Raw genomic sequence first — 24234 nt, 5'->3', positions numbered from 1 at the left:
GCTGTTTTTCAGAAACCGAAAATCGTCATTTTGGACTTTAAAATTGCCTGTCAAATCAATTTCTGTCATCTGGACGTAATTCTAGTTCCGAAAACATTCATATTGAATGGTATTTGGTCATTTTCGGCTGTTTGCAAGACACCGGAAGTCACTATTTTAAAATTCAAGATTCTGTCTGTGATCAATTTTTAGCTTCTGTGCATCTTTCTGGTTCCGGAGATACTCATATTTAATCGTTCGAATCGTTCATTTCAGGCTGTTTTCCAGAAACCGGAAGTTGCCATCTTACAATTCAAAATGTTGTCCGAAGTCAATTTGTGCCTCCAGTGCATCATTACGATTCCGAAAATACCCATATTGGGTGCTATTTGGTCATTTGCCGCTGTTTTTCCGAAACCGGAAGTCGCCATTTTGGGTTTAATAATGGCATTTGGAGACAATTTCTGGATTTTGTACGTCATACTGGTTAAAGAAAAACTCATATTGGGTGATATTTGGTCATTTTCAGCTGTTTTCAGAAACCGAAAGTCGCCATCTTAGAATTCAAAATACTATCTTTGGTCGATTTTAGCTCTTGTGTATCATTCTAGATCCGGATATTGTTATATTGGGTGGAAATAGGCCATTTTTGGCTGTTTTCCAGAAACCGGAAGTTGCCATCTTACAATCCAAAATGTTGCCTGAGGTCGATTATTGAACATATTTGTTACCACTAGAAACATTCACCTGGGAAATATGGTTCCATTTAGTTGATTGGTTCGCGAGATGTGATGAAATTTGTGCAGAAACATGTGCTTCCAGAAGAGGGAGGGGCGTCGAACAATTATAGACATATTTGTTACCTCTATAAACATTCACATACCAAATTTTGTTGTATTTTCTTGATTGGTTCTTGAGCTGTGCGAAATTTGTGTTTCATTTGTATGGGACCCCTCCCTTATAGAAGAGGGAGGGGTGTCAAACCATTATGCACATATTTGTTACCTCTAAAAACATTCACCAGCCAAATTTGGTTCCATTTAGTTGGTTAGCTCTCGAGATGTACAGAAATTTGTGTTTCATTTGTATTGAACCCCTCTCTTCCAGAAAAGGGAGGGGCGTCCAACTATTATGGACATATTTGTTACCCCTTAAAACATCCACATGCCAAATTCGGTTTAATTTGCTTGGTTTGTTCTTGAGTTGTGCAGAAATACATGTTTCATTTGTATGGGACCCCTCCCTTCCAGAAGAGGAAGGGATCTCAAACTAACATAGAAACCTTTAGAGGCACCAAAAACCCCTACATACAAATTTTCACGTCATTCGTTGTTTTGCTTTCGTCTCGATTAGACGCAAATTGTTTATCTCCGTTTGAGTTCGCAAAATAACAATACACGAGTTATCGTACGGGTGTTTTTTTTGTCGATTAGTTTTTGTGCTGCGCGATAACAATAGCCTGTTGTATTTCGACAGAAACATCTGCACACTGGTAGGGGCAGGCTACCCCGCCAGTGGTTCGATACGCAGCTGATATATCAGCAAGAATAACTCTCCCGCACCGCTGTTACCCCGCTAGCAGCACGGACCACCATACGATCGAGTGAGTGGAAGTCAACTACAAGTGGCATCTACAAGGTCGCGTGTAAGATACGGCCACTGTGTCCCAACACGAAGCTGGATCGTCATTGTTCGTTCTGCGGAGACACTCTTCCAGATTAATCCTACTAGCAGCCGTGAGGTCGTGACTTAGACGTTCGGTGAAGTATTACCTTTAGAATTTTTACTATTATTATCAATATTATTACTATGTAATAATATTATTATTAATATCATTATTGATATTATTATTTTTGTTATTATTAATATTATTACTATAATTATTATTATTATTGTTACTATTGTTATTAGTATTAGTATTACTGTCTTTTTTTTATTTGATCCATTGTAGATTGAAAAATTGTTTTTAAAATTTAATATCAACTACTTGATCCCCCCCATATTCGAATATTTATCGTTTGTGTGCGGTAGAGCGTAACGCTTCCGCAAAATGGACGACATGCAGGTGCAACTTTTCCTGGATGTGGAAACAAACGGGGAAGAAATTGAAATTTCTCCTATCAGATCACCCCTTCCTTCCCCTGTGCCCTCCCCTTTGCCAAGTCCTGTACCAAGAGTACCGGAAGTACGGGTAAAAGCTTACCCAGATGCCGCTGGCGGTCCCTACGTTGTTTTTTCCGGCCCATAAAGAAACCATTGAATATTATTCAAATTGGCAAAGACCTGGCAAAACATTTTTCGGCCGTAACCGAGATTACGAAGGTGAGGCCGAACAAACTGCGAGTTGTCGTGAGTAGCTTGAAGCAAGCAAACGAAATTGCTGGCTACGAGCTCTTTACGAGAGAGTTTCGCGTGTACATCCCTGCCAAGGATGTAGAAATCGACGGTGTGGTTACCGAGGGGAATCTCACTGTCGATGACATTTTGCGTCATGGAGTTGGCTGTTTTAAATACCCCTTGATGCAAAGTGTAAAGATACTGGATTGCAAGCAATTGCATTCGGTATCCATCGAAGAAGGGAAGAAGAAATTCCTCCCTTCGGATTCCTTCCGAGTAACATTCGCCGGATCCGCGCTGCCGAACTACGTCCGCTTGGACAGGGTTCGTCTACCTGTACACCTGTTCGTACCGCGGGTCTTGCATTGCCAAAACTATAAGCAGTTAGATCACACAGCCACCTACTGCTGCAACAAGGTACGCTGTAGCAAGTGCGGAGGCAATCATGCTGAGAACGCTCGCAGTGGGGATACTGGAAAGTGTCTTTATTGCGAGGGAACTCGGCATGACCTTCCGGCATGTCCCACGTACAAACAGCGCTCTTTTGCAGAAATGTTTAAGAGGGCTGAGCCACTCTCGACAGAAAACATCTTTTCCTTCTTGCCAACTGATGAGGGTACATCTGACGATCCCGTCGAAGGGTGTTCCTATGCCTTGCCAGAGGGATCTAGGGAGAGGAGAATGCTCAACTCTCCTAATCTTTCTCGCAAAGGTCGTAAGATAACCCCTAGCGGAATGACCAATAAGACAACACAAAAAGGAAGCGGTGACGAAAAACCGAAGCAAGTACCCCCCGGTTTTAATTTCAAATCAAACCAGGAGTACCCACCGCTTCCTGGGGCACCAAAAACCCCTCGTGCACCCATTTCTCGATCAGAAGACATAAAAGAAACAGGGTTCATAAAATTCTCTGATATTGTGGACTGGATATTTAAAACATTCAACATACCAGATCCCTTTCAAAACATTCTTCTTGCCCTTCTCCCTACAGTGAAAACCTTTTTGAAGCAACTCACAGCAACTTGGCCCCTCATTTCAGCTATCGTATCTTTCGATGACTAATACGTCGAAAGAGGTTAGGAATTTTGTCACTGTGTTACAGTGGAACTGCAGAGGTATCATCCCCAAATTTGATTTATTTTCACATTTGATAAACACATACAATTGTGATGCGTTCGCGCTCTGTGAAACTTTTCTCAATTCAAATGACCAACTTAATTTCCACGATTTTAACATCATTCGTCGAGATCGAGACTCACACGGTGGAGGGGTACTTTTAGGGATCAAAAAGTGCTATTCTTTTTTCAGAATCGACCTCCCCTCGATCTCGAATATTGAAGTTGTTGCCATTCAAACGAATATGAATGGAAAAGACCTTTGCCTTGTTTCGTTATATATTCCCCCATCCGCGCGGATTGAACAGAAGCAACTCCTTGATATAGCAGAATTGCTTCCCGCACCTTTTTTTGATTTTGGGAGATTTTAACTCTCACTGTTCGCTATGGGGGTCGCTGTACGATGACAACCGATCTTCTTTAATTTGTAACTTGATCGACGACTCGAATATGACACTTTTGAATACTGGGGAAGCGACACGTGTACCTAGTCCTCCAGCACGTAAAGCGTGCTTGACCTATCCCTCTGCTCGACATCACTAGCGTTAGATTGCCAGTGGAAAGTAATCAACGATCCCCCCGGTAGTGATCATCTTCCAATCGTTATATCAATTGCTAATGGTTCAACCCCCCCGAACCCAATCAATATTTCCTACGACCTTACACGTAATATTGATTGGAAGCGTTATGAGTCTATTATAGCGGAATCTATTGAGACTCACGAGGAACTTCCTCCGGAGGAAGAATACGCGTTCTTAGCTGGCTTGATCATCCACGCCGCGACTCAAGCTCAGACGAAACCGATACCCGGGGTAACGATTAGACAGCGCCCTCCCAACAAATGGTGGGACAAAGAGTGCTCTGAGCTGTACGCGCGAAGGTCCGGCACTGTCAACCTGCTTCGAAAGTACGAGGCACTGGGCAGGCAGATGAAGAGCGAAAAAACGCGGGTACTGGCGGCGGTTCGTAAGCGCGCTGTCAAGGGAAACAGCGATTAGCACTCTTTGGGATACCGCCAGGCGCATGCAGAACCGTGACATTGCGAATAAAGTGAGGAGTATTCAGATCGCTGGATACTCGATTTTGCCAAAAAGGTCTGTCCGGACTCTGTACCGGAACAGAAAACCTTTCGCGACGCGTTTCTAGTAACTACGGTAGAGCCTCCATTTTCGATGTTGGAATTTTCAATGGCTCTCCTGTCGTGCAACAATAAGGCTCCAGGGTTAGATAGAATAAAATTCAACCTGTTGAAGAATCTACCCGACTCTGCAAAAAGACGCTTGTTGAATTTGTTCAACAAGTTTCTTGAGCTAAATATTGTTCCGCATGACTGGAGGAAGGTAAAAGTCATTGCTATTCGGAAACCCGGGAAACCTGCCTCTGATCACAATTCATATAGGCCGATTGCTATGCTCTCTTGCCTCTGGAAATTAATGGTGAAAATGATCCTCTTACGGTTAGACAAATGGGTCGAAACAAACGGGTTACTTTCAGATACTCAATTTGGCTTTCGCCGGGGCAAAGGGACGAACGATTGCCTAGCGTTGCTTTCTACTGAAATTCAACTCGCATTTGCTCGAAAAGAGCAAATGGCTTCTGCGTATTAAGGGGGCTTTTGACTCTGTCTCTGTAGAAGTTTTATGCGCGAAACTTCATTCGCAGGGACTTTCACCAAATTTGAATAACTTTTTGCTCAATTTGTTGTCAGAAAAGCATATGCATTTCTCACATGGCGATTCGACAGCTTCCCGAATTAGTTACATGGGCCTTCCCCAGGGCTCATGTTTAAGTCCTCTCTTATATAATTTTTACGTCAATGACATCGATAAATGTCTTGCAAATTCATGCACGCTAAGGCAACTTGCAGACGATAGCGTTGTATCCATTACTGGAAGCGAGGCTAGCGATCTGCAAGGACCATTGCAAGATACCTTAGACAATTTGTCTGAATGGGCTCTTAAGCTTGGTATCGAATTCTCTCCGGAGAAAACTGAGTTGGTCGTTTTTCCTAGGGAGCATAACCCAGCTCAGCTGCAGCTCCTACTAACGGGTAAAACGATCTCTCAGGTTTTAGTCGCTAAATATCTCGGGGTCTGGTTCGACTCTAAATGCACCTGGGCTTGCCATATTAGGTATCTGACACGAAAATGCCAACAGAGGATTGATTTTTTCCGTACGATTACCGGAACCTGGTGGGGAGCCCACCCATGAGACCTTCTAAGGCTTTACCAAACAACGATATTATCTGTAATTGAGTACGGATGTTTCTGCTTCCGCTCCGCAGCAAACACACATTTGATCAAACTGGAACGAATACAATATCGTTGTTTGCGTATTGCCTTAGGTTGCATGCAGTCGACCCATACGATGAGTCTTGAAGTGCTAGCTGGCATTCTTCCGTTGAAGCATCGTTTTTGGAATCTCTCTTACCGGTTGTTAATTCGATGCACAGTTATGAACCCATTAGTAATTGAAAATTTCGATAGGTTGGTCGACCTTCAATCTCAATCCAGATTTATGACTTTATATTTTGACTATATGGCTCAAGATATTAATCCTTCTTCATACGATTCCTTCAATGTCGCACTTTTAGATACTTCTTATAATGCTATATTCTTCGACACCACCATGAAACAAGACATTTCTGGTATCCCGGATCAACTGCGACCCCAAGAGATCCCTAAAATATTTTCCAATAAGTTTAAACATGTTAGTTATAATAAAAGGTTTTACACTGACGGATCTAATCTAGATGAGTCCACTGGCTTCGGTGTTTTCCACGAAAATTTTACCGCCTCCTACAAACTCAATGCTCCTGCTTCCGTGTACGTCGCAGAACTTGCTGCTATTCAGTACTCTCTTGGAATCATCGAAACCCTACCCATAGCTCACTACTTCATCTTCAAAGATAGTCTCAGTGCCATTGAGACTCTGCGATCGATGAAGCCTGTGAAGCACACCCCGTATTTCCTGGGGAAAATACGGTGGTTTTTAAGTGCTTTAACAGATAAAAATTACCGGTTACCTTAGCGTGGGTCCCTTCTCATTGCTCGATTCCGGGTAATGAAAAGGCTGACTCTTTAGCTAAGGTGGGTGCTATTGATGGCGATATTTATGAAAGACCAATTGCTTATGATGAATTTTATAGCATTTTGCGTCAGAGAACACTCAACAGTTGGCAATCATCATGGAACTCAGATGAACTGGGACGGTGGCTACATTCCATTTTTCCTAAGGTATCGACGAAAGCATGGTTCAAGGGGTTGGATGTCGGTCGGGACTTCATTCGCGTGATGTCCAGACTTATGTCCAATCACTACACGTTAAACACGCATCTCTTTCGTATAGGGCTTGTAGACAGTAATCACTGCGTTTGTGGCGATGGCTACCATGACATCGAGCATGTTGTTTGGTCGTGTACCGAATACTGTGGTGTTAGGTCCGAGCTTATAGATTCCCTTCGGGCCCGAGGAAAACAACCGAACGTACCCGTTAGAGACATTCTGGGAAGCGGTGATCTACAGTACATGACACAGCTATACTGCTTTCAGAAAAACGCTGACATTAAAATTTAAAATTTTCTTTGTCTATTTGTCAGATTAAGGATACAAATATGCTATGCTGAAGACACGGAAACGAAGAGCCCGCATCTATGCTTACACAAATATTTTGAACCCACAACAAACAAGAATACAATTGCTCTACCAGTTGAAAAACAAAGTTCCAAAATAGTTTTAAGTCGAAATTGTATCTCCCCTCCTCTCACCTTAAATCCCCACTAGCTCGTAGTCGGCCGCGAGAATAAAAAAAAGGCCTCCCTCTTTTCCCTGCTAACGTAGAATTAAAACGAATTGTACTTGGCTCAGTAAAACAGAAAATGTATCGTGCCGTGTCAAATAAACTAATTTTAAACCAAAAAAAAATTTTTACACGTCGATTAATTTGGTAGTTTTCGAGCCTATATGGATCAGACAGACCGGCTTGCATTTTTGCCTTTCTCCTACAAAGTTATAGCAATCACTTGCAAAACCGAAGGTAGAAAAGTGTTCCAAAGGGCCGAATGGCATATATCACTCGACTCAGCTCGACGAGCTCAGCATTTTCTGTATGTGTATGTGTGTGTGTGTGTGTGTGTGTGTGTGTGTGTGTGTGTGTGTGTGTGTGTGCAGATTTTTATTCTCACTCACTTATCTCAGAGATGGCTGACCGATTTTCATGAAATTAATTGCAAATGAAGGGTCTAGTTGCCCCATAAAACCCTATTGAATTTCATTCTAATCGGAGTTTTAGTTTGGAGGTTATGTATCAAAATGTAAAACCTAAATTAATCCACCTAGCGGTCAGACCCAGCCTTTCGCAGTCAACTTTTTATTTGTAAAAATAGATTCACATGACTGCTTCAATCCAATAGATGTATATTCACTCTTTAGGTTCTAAAATATTGATGTTGTAATCTTTACATATAAAAATGCAGTCAAGTCTGTCTGTCTGTCTGATCCATATATTCCCGAAAACTACCGAACCGATCGACGTGAAAATTTGTATGTAGGAGTTTTTGGTGCCGATAAAGGTTCCTATGATAGTTTGAGACCCCTCCCTCTTCTGGAAAGGAGGGGTCCCATACAAATGAAACATGTATTTCTGCACAACTCAAGAACAAACCAAGCAAATTAAACCGAATTTGGCATGTGGATGTTTTAAGGGGTAACTAATATGTCCATAATAGTTGGATGAAACACAAATTTGTGCACATTTCGAGAACTAATCAACCAAATGGAACAAAATTTGGCAGGTAAATGTTTTTAGTGGTAACAAATATGTACATAATGGTTTGACACCCGACTCCCTCTTCTATAAGGGGGGGATCCCATGAAATTGAAACACAAATTTCGCACAGCTCAAGAACCAATCAAGAAAATACAACCAAATTTGGTATGTGAATGTTTTTAGAGCTAACAAATATGTCCATAATGGTTTACGCCCCTCCCTCTTCTGGAAGTACATGTTTCTTCACAAATTTCTGCACATCTCGCGAACTAATCAACTAAATGGAACCATTTTGGCAGGTGAATGTTTTAAGTGGTAACAGATATGTTCCATAATAGACCTCAGACAACATTTTGGATTGTAAGATGGAAACTTCCGGTTTCTGGAAAACAGCAAAAAATGGCCGATTTCCACCCAATATAATAATATCCGGATCTAGAATAATACACAGGAGCTAAAATCGACCTCTAGCATTTTAAATTCTAAAATGGCGACTTCCGATTTCTGAAAACAGTTGAAAATGACCAAATACCACCCAATATTTGTTTTTCTTTAACCAGTATGCCGTTCAAAATCCAGAAATTGTCTCCAAATGCCATTATGAAATCCAAAATGGCGACTTCCGGTGTCGAAAAAACAGCGGCAAATGACCAAATACCACCCAATATGAATATTTCCGGAACCGTAATGATGCACTGGAGCCACAAATCGACTTCAGACAACATTTTGAATTGTAAGATGGCAACTTCCGGTTTCTGTAAAACAGCCTGAAATGGACGATTCCCATTAAATATTAGTACTTCTGGAACCAGAAAGATGCACAGAAGCTAAAAATTGATCACAGACAGAATCTTGAATTTTAAGATGGTGACTTCCGGTGTCTGGCAAACAGCCGTAAATGACCAAATACCATTCAATATGAATGTTTTCGGAACCAGAATTACGCCCAGATGACAGAAATTAATTTCACAGGCAATTTTAAAGTCCAAAATGACGACTTTCGGCTTCTGAAAAACAGCCCAAAGTGACAAAATATCACCCAATATGAGCATTTCTTTAACCAGTATCCTAAATACACTTTTGAAATCCAAGATGGCGACTTCCGGTTTGTGAAAAACAGCATAAAATAACCAAATACCATCCAATATGAGTATCTCTGGACCAGAATGAGCTAACAATTGACCTCAGGCACCATTTTGAATTGCTAAATGGCAACTTCTAGGAAACAGTCGAAAATGACCGAATAATACTCAATATGGATATTTCCGTAATCGAGATGATGCATAGAAACCAAACATTAACCCTGAACACCATTTTGAATTTAAAGACGACCACTTTTAGTTTCTGGAAAATAACCAAAAATACCTCCCAATATGGGTATTTCCGGTGTCAGATTGATGCCAGAAAGTCTGCTGAAAATGACAGAATACCACCCAATATGAATATATTCAGAATTAAGGCGATGTACAAAAGCCAAAAATTGAGGATATTGTCATTTCGATAAAACCAATCATTTCAAACGGTTTGTTATTTGACTTTGATCATATCCTATGACCGATTCGTCGTGCATTTGCAGACTTTAAACACATTGCAAGGAACAATGAATTTGGAACGTTCAAATAGTACGATACCACATTTAAATTATGTTGAGGCCACATATATCGATCAAAGCAGGTATAGTTTTAAATTGTCTTTGAATTTCTCTTCTTTCCATAACTTTTGAGCCCCATATCAAATTGTTATGAAGTTTGTTATTTGTAAGCTTGAGAGATGACTCGTTCGTATGACACTAGTTATGTTCAAATAAGTCATGTAATCTTTGAGATAATAGACTTTCGTTGTTTTATTAACAATTTAATACATAACGGTTGCTTAAGTTCGATTATAATCAAATGAAATGGGAACGTGTAGGGCAGCCAAACTTTGAAACCACGTGTTCAATCATAATTCATCAGTTAACCCTTAACTAGCCCGCTCATCTGATAATAATAATCAAATCGGTTGTGTAGTTTCTGAGATAATGAAGTTTCGTGATTTTCACAAGTCGGTACATTACAAATGAAGTTACAGTTCGATTACAGTAAAATTCAATAGAGTCTTCTAAGGCAGCTAGACCAATAATTTGACACTAATTTTGCGGAAATCGGGTCAGCCATCTCTGAGATAAGTGAGTGAGTCCAAGTAGTCTTCGGAATATGTTCATTTGCATAGCTGGATTTCACATTTTTAAACATAACAGGCAAAGTAATAGTCCGATTGCAAAACAAATCAATAGGGTCTTATGGGGCAACTAGACCTTCCATTTGACACTAATTTTATGGAAATCGGTTCAGCCATCTCTGAGAAACATGAGTGAGATTAAACAGTTTTCAGAACATGTTTCTTTGAATAACTTTTGAACCACATGTTCAATCTTCATAAAATTAAAAAATTAAGGGTTTTTTGGGAAGTTCGTTCTTTTGATACCTATTTTGTTCAAATCGGTTGTACAGTTTCTGAGATTTTGTTGTTTCATGATTTTCACATTTTTAAACATAACCTCTAAACTAAAAATCCGATTACAATAAAATTCTATAGGGTCTTATGGGGCAACTAGACCTTTCATTTGCAATTAATTTCATGAAAATCAGTCCAGCCATCTGTGAGAAAAGTGAGTGAGAATAAAAATCTGCACATACACACACACACACACACACACACACACACATACAGAAAATGCTCAGCTCGTCGAGCTGAGTCGAGTGATATATGCCATTCGGCCCTTTGGAGCACTTTCATACTTTCGGTTTTGCAAGTGATTGCTATACTTTTCTAGGAGAAAGGCAAAAAGGCAAAAATCATGAAACATCATTATCTCAAAAACTACACAACCGATTTTAACAAAATTGGTTTCAAATGAACGGGCTATCTTAAAAACTCTTGAATTTTGAGTTTTATAAAGATTGAACATGTGGTTCAAAAGTTGTTCTGAAGACTGTTTAATCTCACTCATGTTTCTCAGAGATGGCTGGACCGATTTTCATAAAATCAGTGTCAAATGGAAGGTTTAGTTGCCCCATAAGACCCTATTGATTTGTTTTGCAATCGGACTATTACTTTGCCTGTTATTATGTACTTTGCCTTGTGATGTGTTTAAAGTTTGCAAATGCACGACAAACCGGCCATAGGATCTGATCAATGTCAAATAACAAATCGTGTAAAATGATTGGTTTTATCGAAATGACAACATCCTCGACTTTTGGCTTCTGTACATCGCCTTAATTCTGAATATATTCATATTGGGTGGTATTCGGTCATTTTCAGCAGATTTTCTGGCATCAATTTGACACTGGAAATACCCATATTGGGAGGTATTTAGTTATTGTGGTTGTTTTCAAGAAACTAAATGTGGTCGTCTTTAAATTCAAAATGATGTTCAGGGTTAATGTTTGGTTTCTATGCATCATCTCGATTACGGAAATATCCATATTGAGTATTATTCGGTCATTTTCGACTGTTTCCTAGAAGTTGCCATTTAGCAATTCAAAATGGTGCCTGAGGTCAATTGTTAGCTCATTGCATCATTCTGGTTCCAGAGATACTCATATTGGATGGTATTTGGTTATTTTATGCTGTTTTTCACAAACCGGAAGTCGCCATCTTGAATTTTAAAATGGTATTTAAGATAATTTCTGGCCTATGAGCGCCATTGTGGTTGAAGAAACACCCATATTGGGTGTAATTCGATCATTTTCGGCTGTTTCCAAGGAACCAGAAGTCGCCATCCTAGAATCCAAAATGAGGTCTGTGGTCGATTTCAGCTGCTGTGTACCATTCTAGATCCGGAGATACTTATGTTAGACGGAAATCGGCCATTTTTGGCTGTTTTCCAGAAACCAGAAGTTGCCATCCTACAATTCATAATGGTGTCTGAGGTCAATCTTTATCTTCTTGCAACATTCTGACTCCAGAGATACTCATATTGGGTGGTATTTGGTCACTTAGGGCTGTTTTTCAGAAACCGAAAGTCGTCATTTTGGACTTTAAAATTGCCTGTGAAATCAATTTCTGTCATCTGGGCGTAATTCTGGTTCCGAAAACATTCATATTGAATGATATTTGGGCATTTCCGGCTGTTTGCCAGACACCGGAAGTCACCATCTTAAAATTCAAGATTCTGTCTGTGATCAATTTTTAGCTTCTGTGCATCTTTCTGGTTCCGGAGATACTCATATTTAATCGTTCGAATCGTTCATTTCAGGCTGTTTTCCAGAAACCGGAAGTTGCCATCTTACAATTCAAAATGTTGTCCGAAGTCAATTTGTGCCTCCAGTGCATCATTACGATTCCGAAAATACCCATATTGGGTGCTATTTGGTCATTTACCGCTGTTTTTCCGAAACCGGAAGTCGCCATTTTGGGTTTAATAATGGCATTTGGAGACAATTTCTGGATTTTGTACGTCATACTGGTTAAAGAAAAACTCATATTGGGTGATATTTGGTCATTTTCAGCTGTTTTCAGAAACCGAAAGTCGCCATCTTAGAATTCAAAATACTATCTTTGGTCGATTTTAGCTCTTGTGTATCATTCTAGATCCGGGTATTATTATATTGGGTGGAAATCGGCCATTTTTGGCTGTTTTCCAGAAACCGGAAGTTGCCATCTTACAATCCAAAATGTTGCCTGAGGTCGATTATTGAACATATTTGTTACCACTAGAAACATTCACCTGGCAAATATGGTTCCATTTAGTTGATTGGTTCGCGAGATGTGAAGAAATTTGTGCAGAAACATGTGCTTCCAGAAGAGGGAGGGGCGTAAACCATTATGGACATATTTGTTACCTCTAAAAACATTCACATACCAAATTTTGTTGTATTTTCTTGATTGGTTCTTGAGCTGTGCGAAATTTGTGTTTCATTTGTATGGGACCCCTGCCTTATAGAAGAGGGAGGGGTGTCAAACCATTACGCACATATTTTTTACCACTAAAAACTTTCACCAGCCAAATTTGGTTCCATTTAGTTGGTTAGCTCTCGAGATGTGCAGAAATTTGTGTTTCATTTGTATTGAACCCCTCCCTTCCAGAAAAGGGAGGGCCGTCCAACTATTATGGACATATTTGTTACCCCTTAAAACATCCACATGTCAAATACGGTTTAATTTGCTTGGTTTGTTCTTGAGTTTTGCAGAAATACATGTTTCATTTATATGGGACCCCTTCCTTCCAGAAGAGGAAGGGATCTCAAACTAACATAGAAACCTTTAGAGGCACCAAAAACCCCTACATACAAATTTTCACGTCGATAAGTTTGGTAGTTTTCGAGCCTATATGGATCAGACAGACCGGCTTGCATTTTTGCCTTTCTCCTAGAAAGGTATAGCAATCACTTGCAAAACCGAAAGTAGAAAAGTGCTCCAAAGGGCCGAATGGCATATATCACTCGACTCAGCTCGACGAGCTCAGCATTTTCTGTATGTGTGTGTTTGTGTATGTGTGTGTGTGTGTGTGTGATTTTTATTCTCACTCACTTTTCTCAGAGATGGCTGCACCGATTTTCATGAAACTAATTGCAAATGAAAGGTCTAGTTGCCCCATAAGACCCTATTGAATTTCATTCTAATCGGATTTTTAGTTTAGAGGTTATGTATCAAAATGTAAAAATCATGACACATCATTTTCTCGAAAACTACACAACCGATTTTAACTAAATTGGTTTCAAATGAACGGGCTATCAGAAAATTTCCTAAATATTGAGTTTTATAAACAATGAACATGTGGTTAAAAAGTTATGAAAAGAAACGTGTTCTGAGACTGTTTAATCTCACTCATGTTTCTCAGAGATGGCTGGACCGATTTTCATAAAATCAGTGTCAAATGGAAGGTTTAGTTGCCCCATAAGACCCTGTTGATTTGTTTTGCAATCGGACTATTACTTTGCCTGTTATGTTTAAAAAGGTGAAATCCAGCTTTGAAAAGTAATATATTCCGAAGACTACTTGGACTCACTCACTGAACGTTCCAATTTCATTGATTCCTTGTGATGTGTTTAAAGTCTGCAAATGCACGACAAACCGGCCATAGGATATGATCAATGTCAAATAACAAATCGTTTAAAATGATTGGTTTTATCGAAATGACAACATCCTCGACTTTTGGCTTCTGTACATCGCCTTAATTCTGAATATATTCATATTGGGTGGTATTCTGTCATTTTCAGCCGATTTTCTGGCATCAATTTGACACTGGAAATACCCATATTGGGAGATATTTAGTTATTGTGGTTGTTTTCAAGAAACTAAAAGTGGTCGTCTTTAAATTCAAAACGATGTTCAGGGTTAATGTTTGGTTTCTATGCATCATCTCGATTACGGAAATATCCATATTGAGTATTATTCGGTCATTTTCGACTGTTTCCTAGAAGTTGCCATTTAGCAATTCAAAATGGTGCCTGAGGTCAATTGTTAGCTCATTGCATCATTCTGGTTCCAGAGATACTCATATTGGATAGTATTTGGTTATTTTATGCTGTTTTTCACAAACCGGAAGTCGCCATCTTGGATTTCAAAATGGTATTTAAGATGATTTCTGGCCGATGAGCGTCATTGTGGTTGAAGAATCACCCATATTGGGTGTAATTCGATCATTTTCTGCTGTTTCCCAGGAACCAGAAGTCGCCATCCTAGAATCCAAAATGAGGTCTGTGGTCGATTTCAGCTGCTGTGTACCATTCTAGATCCGGAGATACTTATGTTAGACGTAAATCGGCCATTTTTGGCTGTTTTCCAGAAACCAGAAGTTGCCTTCCTACAATTCATAATGGTGTCTGAGGTCAATCTTTATCTTCTTGCAACATTCTGACTCCGGAGATACTCATATTGGGTGGTATTTGGTCACTTAGGGCTGTTTTTCAGAAACCGAAAGTCGTCATTTTGGACTTTAAAATTGCCTGTGAAATCAATTTCTGTCATCTGGGCGTAATTCTGGTTCCGAAAACATTTATATTGAATGGTATTATTTGGATATTGCCGGCTGTTTGCCAGACACCGGAAGTCACCATTTAAAATTCAAGATTGTGTCTGTGATCAATTTTTAGCTTCTGTGCATCTATCTGGTTTCGGAGAAACTTATATTTAATGGGAATCGTCCATTTCAGGCCGTTTTCCAGAAACCAGAAGTTGCCATCTTACAATTCAAAATGTTGTCTGAAGTCGATTTGTGGCTCATTACGGCATCATTACGGTTCCACCCGTATTGCGTGGTATTTGGTCGTTTTCCGTTGTTTTTCCGAAACCGGAAGTCGCCATTTTGGATTTCATGATGGCATTTGAAAACAATTTCGATCGATTTTAGCTCCTGTGAATCATTCTAGATCCGGATAATATTATATTGGGTGGAAATCGGCCATTTTGGCTGTTTTCCAGAAATCGGAAGTTGCCATCTTACATTCCACAATGTTGCCTGAGGACGATTATGGAACAAATTTGTTACCACTAGAAACATTCACCTGTCAAATATGGTTCCATTTAGTCGGTTAGCTCTCGAGATGTGCAGAAATTTGTGTTTCATTTGTATGGCACCCCTCTCTTCCAAAATAAGGAGGGGTGTCAAAACATTTTGGACATATTTTCTACTACTAAAACATTTACCTGCCAAATTTGGTTTCATTTAGTTGATTAGTTCTCGAGATGTGCAGAAATTTGTGTTTCATTTGCATGGAACCCCTCCCTTCCAGAAAAGGGAGGGGCGTCCAACTATTATGGACATATTTGTTATCCCTTGAAAAATCCACATGCCAGATTCGGTTTCATTTGCATGGTTTGTTTGTGAGTTTTGCAGAAATTTATGTTTCATTTGTATGGGACTCCTCCCTTCCAGGGGAGGGAGGGGTCCCAAACTATCATAGAAACCTTTATCGGCATAAAAACCCCTACATACAAATTTTCACGTCGATCGGTTCGGTAGTTTTCGAGCCTATATGGATCAGACAGACAGACAGGCAGTCAGACCGGACTGCATTTTTATATGGATAGATTACAATATCAATATTTTAGAACCTAAAGATTGAATATACACTTATTGGATTGAAGCGTTCATGTAAATCTATTCAAACAAATAAAAGTTTGAATGAGAAAGGCTGGGTCTGACCGCTAGGTGGATTAATTTAGGTTTTATATGTATAGATTACAACATCAATATTTTAGAACCTAAAGAGTGGAACACATATATTGGATTGAAGCGTTCATGTAAATCTATTTTTGCAAATAAAAGTTTGAATGAGAAAGGCTGACCGCTAGGTGGATTAATTTAGGTTTTTTTTTTGTTTTCAAACCATGGGCCTACTCTCAAGGTCACGTTCCTCCACATAGCGGTGATTTTTCCCGGAGCATCTTCTTCTTTCCGTGGACTAAACCTTAACAGTGAGACTCGCCACAGGATTCAATTTTATGTTTATGCTTTCTACAGAGATCTACTTATTAATTACTCTATTACGCTTCTGTTCCTAAAGCTATGTCTCGACAAGAAGCGGTCATATTTCTCGAAGGATCTTCCTCTTCATATCGGCCAATCTTTGGAAGAGAGACATGTAAGGATTGATGGGCCTACTGCTTCCAACGATTCGTCTAAAAACAAGTGGTGATTTTTCCCGTAGGATCTTCCGCTTTATATTGGCCAATCGTTGAGAGTGAGACTCGCCACTTCGAAATTAAATTGCCATAGGCTTTTGTGGACCTACTGCTTCTAAACACACAATATGAAGCCGTGATTTTTCTTGTACGATCTTCTCCTTCATTATGGCCAATCTTCAGGAGTGAGACTCGCCATATTTTTCTAACAATTGGGATATGTTCGATGGGCCTGCTGCTTTCAAAGTTATGTCTCAACATGAAGTGGTGATTTTTCCCGAAGGATCTTACTATTCATGTTGGTTAAACTTTGAGAGTGAGACTCGCCACCTTATGTGAAAATTTTCATGCTTTGAAATTGGGTGATTAAGCTATCAGAGTTCGTCAAGAAAAAAAAAAGGATTCATTTTACCACCGTACCAACTGAAATTTCTATCAACAACCGGAGTTTTACCGCCAACTTTCCGACGGCAAAACTATTTATTCAATCATTAAGTTTCTGTATACATCGAACAATCACTAGTGTTTCCTTGGAATAAGGAAATATAATTATTAACCTTCCATTCCTGTCCATTCATAGGTACCAACTCCATTCACGCTATTCATTCACACGCATCATTCACACTGGAATTATGATACAAGTCTTAAAATTCTTGGGCGCCCTAAAGTGTGATGTGATGTGACTAAGCTTGAGTGTTTTTTTAACCGAGTTTGAGGTGGAAAGCTGGCCAAATGCCTATGTTTTTGCCAGCTAAATCCTCAAGCTTATAAGACGAGGTCCCAATCTTGGCTTTAATAGTGCATGGGATATTGATGGCTATGTTTGGCATTATAATACTCCACAGCATTTGAACGCTTCATATTTCTATGATACACTCGTTGCCCAATCGTGAAGGGCTTCGCAAACTTCCTACTTCTGAGGTTGTATTGCTCGCGTGTGTATTCGTGAGGTTTAGCTAAGTTTTTCCGGACCATTTTGTAAATTTGGCCAAAAGTTTGTTCACGTTTTTCTTCCTTTTCTTCTGCGTAAAGCTGTTAGTGCCTTTGGAGGCTGTGATCTGAGCCACACTCGGAAAGTTCGTGAGCGTCAGTAATGAAAAACGGCGGGAGACCGGTAGTCGGGTGAACCGTCGTGTTGATCATAAGTTTAATTTCAGGAACTTTAGTGTCCCAAGACCGCTGGTCGTTCTGGACATACGATCGAATCGCAGTGTTAATAGTGCGATTAACTCTTTCAACAGGATTCGCCTGTGAGTGATATCGAGAGTTTAGCCAGTGTTTTATTTTGGAACGATCAACTAGTGCTTTAAACTCTTTCGAGGTGAACGTCGTACCATTATTGGCAATTATTATTTCTGGCACGGAGTTTCGATAGAACCACTGAGCTTTCAAGATGCTACACATGACTGAACTGTCCAACTTCCTCACCGGCTGAATCATAACCCATTTCGAAAAATAATCGGCGATTACCAACATATGTTGGTTACCTTTTCGGCTGCGTGGGAGCGGACCTTCGAAATCTATAGAGATTATTTGCCAAGGGCTTTTTGCACAGCGCATTTACCCCATTTCGGGTGTTCCCGTGACAAAGGCTGTTTTATTTCTTTCCAGGTTTGGCAAGTTTGTATGTATGAGCGAATATCGGCTCTCATCTTGGGCCAGTAATAGCGTTTTTGGATTCGAGCTAGTGTTTTATCTAACCCTATGTGCATGTTTTCATGATTAAGTTGAATAATGTTGGAAATTTCATCGGGATGTGGAACGAGCTTCCACTCAAAACGACGGAACGGAAGAATCGGTGATAAGTGTAAAGTGGTATCCTTTAATATATCCGCGAAACGCGTCTATCGCGAGTATCGCCGCAAGCGCTGCTTTTTCGGCCGCCTGATAGTTACGTTGCGGTGTAGTTAGTTTGTGTGAGAAATATGCGATAAATTTTTTGCCGTCTTGCTGTTGGGAGAGTATTCCGGCTACAGCTACGTCGCTAGCATCGGTTTGTATGGTAAATTCTTTTTGAAAGTTAGGGCTGCTCAATATTGGAGCTGATATAAGAAGCTCTTTGATAGCATAGAATGTTTTTTCAGCTTCATCGTTCCATTTGATCATTTTACTGAACGATTTCAATAAATCTATTAGGGCTGCGGTTGTACCGCTAAAGTCGGGAATAGATCTTCGGTAATAGTTAGTCATTCCTAGAAATCTTCTAAGTTTGGTGATGGTTTTGCGTCGTTCGTATTCTACAATCGGTTTCATCTTGTCGGGATTGGTACGAAGACCCTCTGTACTTAATTTCATGTATTCCCATGTTAAACCACTTCATAACCTTTGATTAGAACATTTTGTTGGAGAGAATCTGTTGAACAGAATTTTATTCAGAGATTTTTCCAAAATTGCTTCTCCTGAAAAATTTGCTCTATGGCACTCAGACCGCTCTGTTCCGCAACGCCTCATTTGAGTTCTGAGAACTTTTGTCTCTCTCATAAGCTCTATGTGCCTTTTGTTTTCTATTTATGAGATTTCTAATTTCTCGTGTGTAGAATACCGGATATTTATAGCTTGCCTGTATCCTTTTCTTTCTCTTGGGCACGAGTTCATCAATAATTGAGTAAAGGCTGTTACTTTTTTTTAAGGGGGGTGGGGGGAATTGTTAGTAGCTTAGGTATTTATGATAAATATTAGTAAGTAATGAGTATGTGTGTCCAATCACAAATGGTGACTTCTCAACACTGTTAAAAATTAGTAATTTGAATTGTTAGGATTTGTTTGCTTTCGCAATTAGGACTTATCGTTCGTAGGGATTTAAACCTACTTGTCAGAAAAGGGGAAGTAAACTTATAACTAACTTAATTGCTAACTTATTGGCTATAAAGAGAGCTTATCGTAGCAATTGAGGATTGCAACGATTTTTGTCGAAAATTGTAAATAATTTTATTTGACATAGCTTCTAATGGTTCAACACCAGCTTGTTTGTTTGTTTATATTTATTAGAGACCTTTTAACCATAATGGTCATTCGGGTCTTAGTATTTTACAGAGTTTTGTGTGGATTTCACTGCACTTTGCTATTTTTACACTGGGCTGATGGCAGCGGCTGCCTTGGCTGCTTTTATGGCCTGGATCATCCACTGCTTTCGTATTATCTTGGCTATGGTAATGCTGAGCTGAATCCCGACCATTATTATCAGGATTGTTAGCTTGATGTCGTGGTCTTCTAATATTCCAGAGTGTACCTCCTGCGTCCCGATGATGGTGACATCTTGATCTCCGACCTGCTTCGTTGGTTGCGAACTTTCGATGCCCATGCTGATGTCCAGGTGTGTCGTTTGTGTTGTTTGTAGTGACTGATGGTTGTCGTGCGAGTTTGGATGAGTTTATATTTGCTGAAAATATGATATGGATTCTCGTTGTGTTTTTTGTTGATTTGCCTACTGCTGTGCCTTTTAGATTGATGCCTGTAGGTTTGTCGCTTTTATGAATTCGATGGTTTTTTCAGATTGTTGATATCGTCGCCCAGTATTTCTTGTAGCGATGTGCTGAGGTTGCAGTTTTTTCTTTCTGTGTCGTAGATTCGACATTCGACATTCGATGAGAATGTGCTGTACTGTGATTCTAGTGCCGCAGGTCGGGCACATAGCGGGGTCCTCTTTCTTTGCGTAATGGCCGTGTGTGAGTCTGGTGTGGCCAATTCTAAGTCTGGTGATAGCCCTGTTCATTGATCTATCTTTCGAGTATGAGGTATTCCATTCGAAGGGTGTGTTTTTAATGCGTCTTAGTTTGTTGGTGCAGCGTGTCCATGTGTTGCACCAGGTGGATATAATTTTTTCGTTAATTTTCCGTTTGAAATCGTCGAAAGGTATCTTTATTTCCATTGGGTTTTTTTGTACGACTCCTTCTTGTGTTAGAGAGTCAGCTTTTTCGTTGCCGTAGATGATTACATGTGCTGGGACCCAACACAGGGCTGTATTTCCTTGCTTTTCGTGTAATAATTTTCTAATTCTGATTAACCATGGGTGGTACGAGTTGTTATTGATGACCGCTTCTAGTACGCTTCTCGAGTCGCTGAATATGACGTTTAGTCCTGTAGAAGTTTTTTGCTACCGGTGCGAAAATGCCGCAACCAACGCCTTCCGCTGTTTTTGAGCCGCCTGTGTATATGTGGTTGTGGTGCGGGTATTCTGTGTTGCGGAGCTCGTCGAATTTGATTTGTTTCGCTTTGGAGAAAGTTTGTCTGAAATTTCTGTGTTCACTGGGAGTATTTTTTCTTCCCAATCTAATGTGTCGAAGGAGTTTTCCTTTTCGATGTTTGTGTGCGGTATGTCGAGCTCACTTAGCAGGTCTTCTGCTGTGTTAACGAGGTGGGATCCTGTGTGTAGTATTCCTCTGGTTAGTTGTTTAAAAGCGTAGTTAATTGTTTTTCTGTTTAGGATTAGGTGTAGTGGAAGTAGGCCACTTATCAGAGATGCTTTCGATTGGGCTGGAGTGAAATGCTCCTGTGGCGTAACGTATTCCTTGGTGGTAAAGCGGGCTTAACTTCTGTTTGCGCTTTTTATTGTAGGTGCTCCGTAAAGAAGTTTTGGAAAGATTACCATTTGTAGAATGCGCAGTAGACTTTTTCTGTCCGCGCCGAAATATGTCTTGCTGAGGCAGTTTTCCCAGACGTTTTTTGGTTTCGTCCCGTGTGATTTTTAATTGGTAGTTGTAGTTTAGTTTGTTGTCAATCCAGACACCAAGTAACTTTTGCTTATTGACTAGCGGGATGGTTTCTTGGTTGAGTGTTGGTGGCGTTTGATGTTGGAGTTTTCTTCTTCTTCCTATATGCGTTATGGATGATTTTTGTGCTGATATCTGAAACCTTGTTGCGTCGCTCCATTTTTGAATTTGGTGTAGGATTTTTTGTATTTTTGAGCGGGTCCATTTTGCGGACTTTGTTGCTACTGCTATGGTTATGTCGTCTGCGTACATTTTTATGTGGGTGCCTTTCGGTAGGAAATCTATGATGCTATTTACTGCCAGTAAAAAGAAGGTCACTGCAAGGACTGATCCTTGGGGGACTCCGTTTTCCTGGTTTTTATGTCTGATAGTTGATCTTCGAAACGAACTTGGAATTCTCTTCGCTCTAGGAAAAGGCTGCAAAACTTTGCCATGTTTCCAGTAATTCCTGCTTTTGCAAGTTTTTGTAGAATGAGTCTTCGCCAGGTTCGGTCGTATGTTTTTGATAGATCAAGGAAGATTATTTCGGCGTGTTGTTTACTAGAGATGGCGTTTCTCCCAAAATTGTCAATCTCCGGGATGACGTCATTAGTTTGGTGTGCCTTACGGAAGCCATATTGTGATTCTCCTAATATTTTGTTTGTTTCTATATGTTTCATTAAGCGTTTGTTGACCATGCGTTCGAATAGTTTAAGCACGCAGCTCGAGAGACATATTGGTCTTAGGTTGTCAGCGGTGTTTGGGCACTTTCCTGGCTTGGGAATCGGTATAAGGGTTGACATTCTCCAGATTTCTGGGAATGTTCCGTTTTTCCATATTTCGTTGTACGCTTCTAATAGTTTCTTTTTTGCGTAAAAAGGTAGGTGTTGCAGCATTGCGTTATGTATTTCGTCAGGTCCTGTTGAGGTACCTGTTAGTTTATCTAGTTGCTGTAGGAGCTCGTGCAAAGAGAATAGTTTGCATAAGTTTGAGTTGCGATTGCTTTTAAATTGCACTGAACGTTTTTCTTCTCTGTTGTTTCTCTTTAAAAATTTTTGATTGTAGGCTTCGTTTGATGAGGCTTTTTTAAAGTGTTCAGCTAGATGGTTTGCTATGTCGAGTGGTTTTGTGATTATTTCGTTCTCCGCTTCGATGGCCCATGTTCTTGGAGTTGATGCTGGGTCCTTTTTGGTAATCGCACGAATACGGCTCCAGATTTCTTTGGTTGGAGTGTGTTCGTTTATTGATGATACAAAATTTTCCCATGATTTTCGTTTTTCTTCTTTGATTATTTTTCTGCATTCAATCCTGGCCCGTGCGAATTCTGCGTGTGCTGATTGTTTTTTGTTTTTTTCTCAATGTGTGCCTTCTTTGTTTTATTGCTGCCGCCACTGTTGAGTTCCACCAGAGAACCGCTTTAGGGTGTGCTTTTGTTGAGGTTTTTGGTATGGATTGGGTGGCTGCTGATTTGATGGCGTCGATAATTTCTTCAATTGAGTAGTTAGTGTTAAGGAGAATCCTGTTTTCGATTTCATCTTCGAATTTGTTCCAGTCTGCCTTATCAATCTTCCAACGTGCGGTTCGTTGTATTGTGGTGTGTTGTTTCTGACCTATCATAATTGGGAAGTGATCGCTGCCGTGTTGGTCATTCGCAACTGTAAACTGGACTTTGTCCGCTATTTCAGCTGAGCATATAGTGAGGTCGATGCTTGATGCAATATTGTTGTTGCCGTGCATATTTCCCGAGTGTATGAAGGTAGGGGTGCCATCGTTTAGTGTGATCAGGTTTCTGTCGTTTTTTTATTGACTCGAGCATTCTGCCTCTTGCGTCTTCTTTGTTGGAGCCCCATAGGTTGTGGTGTGCGTTGAAGTCTCCTGACAGAATGAATGGTTCTGGTAGTGTGCCTAAAAGGTCTTCGATGTCGTTTTTGTTGATGTGTTGGCTTGGTGACAGATTTTTACAACAAATGGTAATTTTTCGCGGTATATTTACTTCAATTGCTATCGTTTCTAGTGTTGAGTTTGTTCGTAGTTTTTTGAATTTGATCCCTGTTTTTATTGAAATTGCGACACCACCTTGTCCGGAAGGCCGGTGCGCGTATATGATTTCATAGCCTTTGAGGGTTATATTTCTGTGCGGATTTGTTCGTATTTCTTGTAGAGTTATGATATTTGGGTTGAAATCATTGATGAGTACCGTCATCCGGGGTGAGATTGTGCCAAAAATGATGCTTTTTTGTTCTCAAGCTTGTAACGCACACATTTAAGCAAAGAATTCTATCCAAAATACACCAATGCATTCTAGAATGTTTTGTTAACAACTACAACAAATATGGTTAAGTTACAATAAACTATAATTTTGCTAAAAATACATGAATTTTGGCTCAATCTCACCCCTTCTATGGGGTGAAATTGTGCCAAAAACAAAAAGTTGAATTTAATACCTGGTAAATGAACAGTAGTGTGTCTACGAACAATCCACATAACTAACATGATAAAACAGTAAGTATAGGGACGACCATAAACAACGTGGACTATTAAGGGGCTTTAGGGGGTTGATCAGAAACTATGTTTTATATGAATTATAAAAAAAATGTATGGCTGGAGCAAATTGATACATAGAGTAATTAGTTATGAGAACGTGGCTTATAGACAGTCTCTATACACATAGTGGCGTCTCCAGGTAGTCTAAAAAGGGAAAACGTTAGGGCATGAAGTTTGAGAAGACTTTTCGTTTC

Source organism: Wyeomyia smithii, chromosome 2 (genome assembly GCF_029784165.1).
Source record: "Wyeomyia smithii strain HCP4-BCI-WySm-NY-G18 chromosome 2, ASM2978416v1, whole genome shotgun sequence".
NCBI lineage: Eukaryota > Metazoa > Arthropoda > Insecta > Diptera > Culicidae > Wyeomyia > Wyeomyia smithii.
This window is presented reverse-complemented; position numbering follows the sequence as displayed.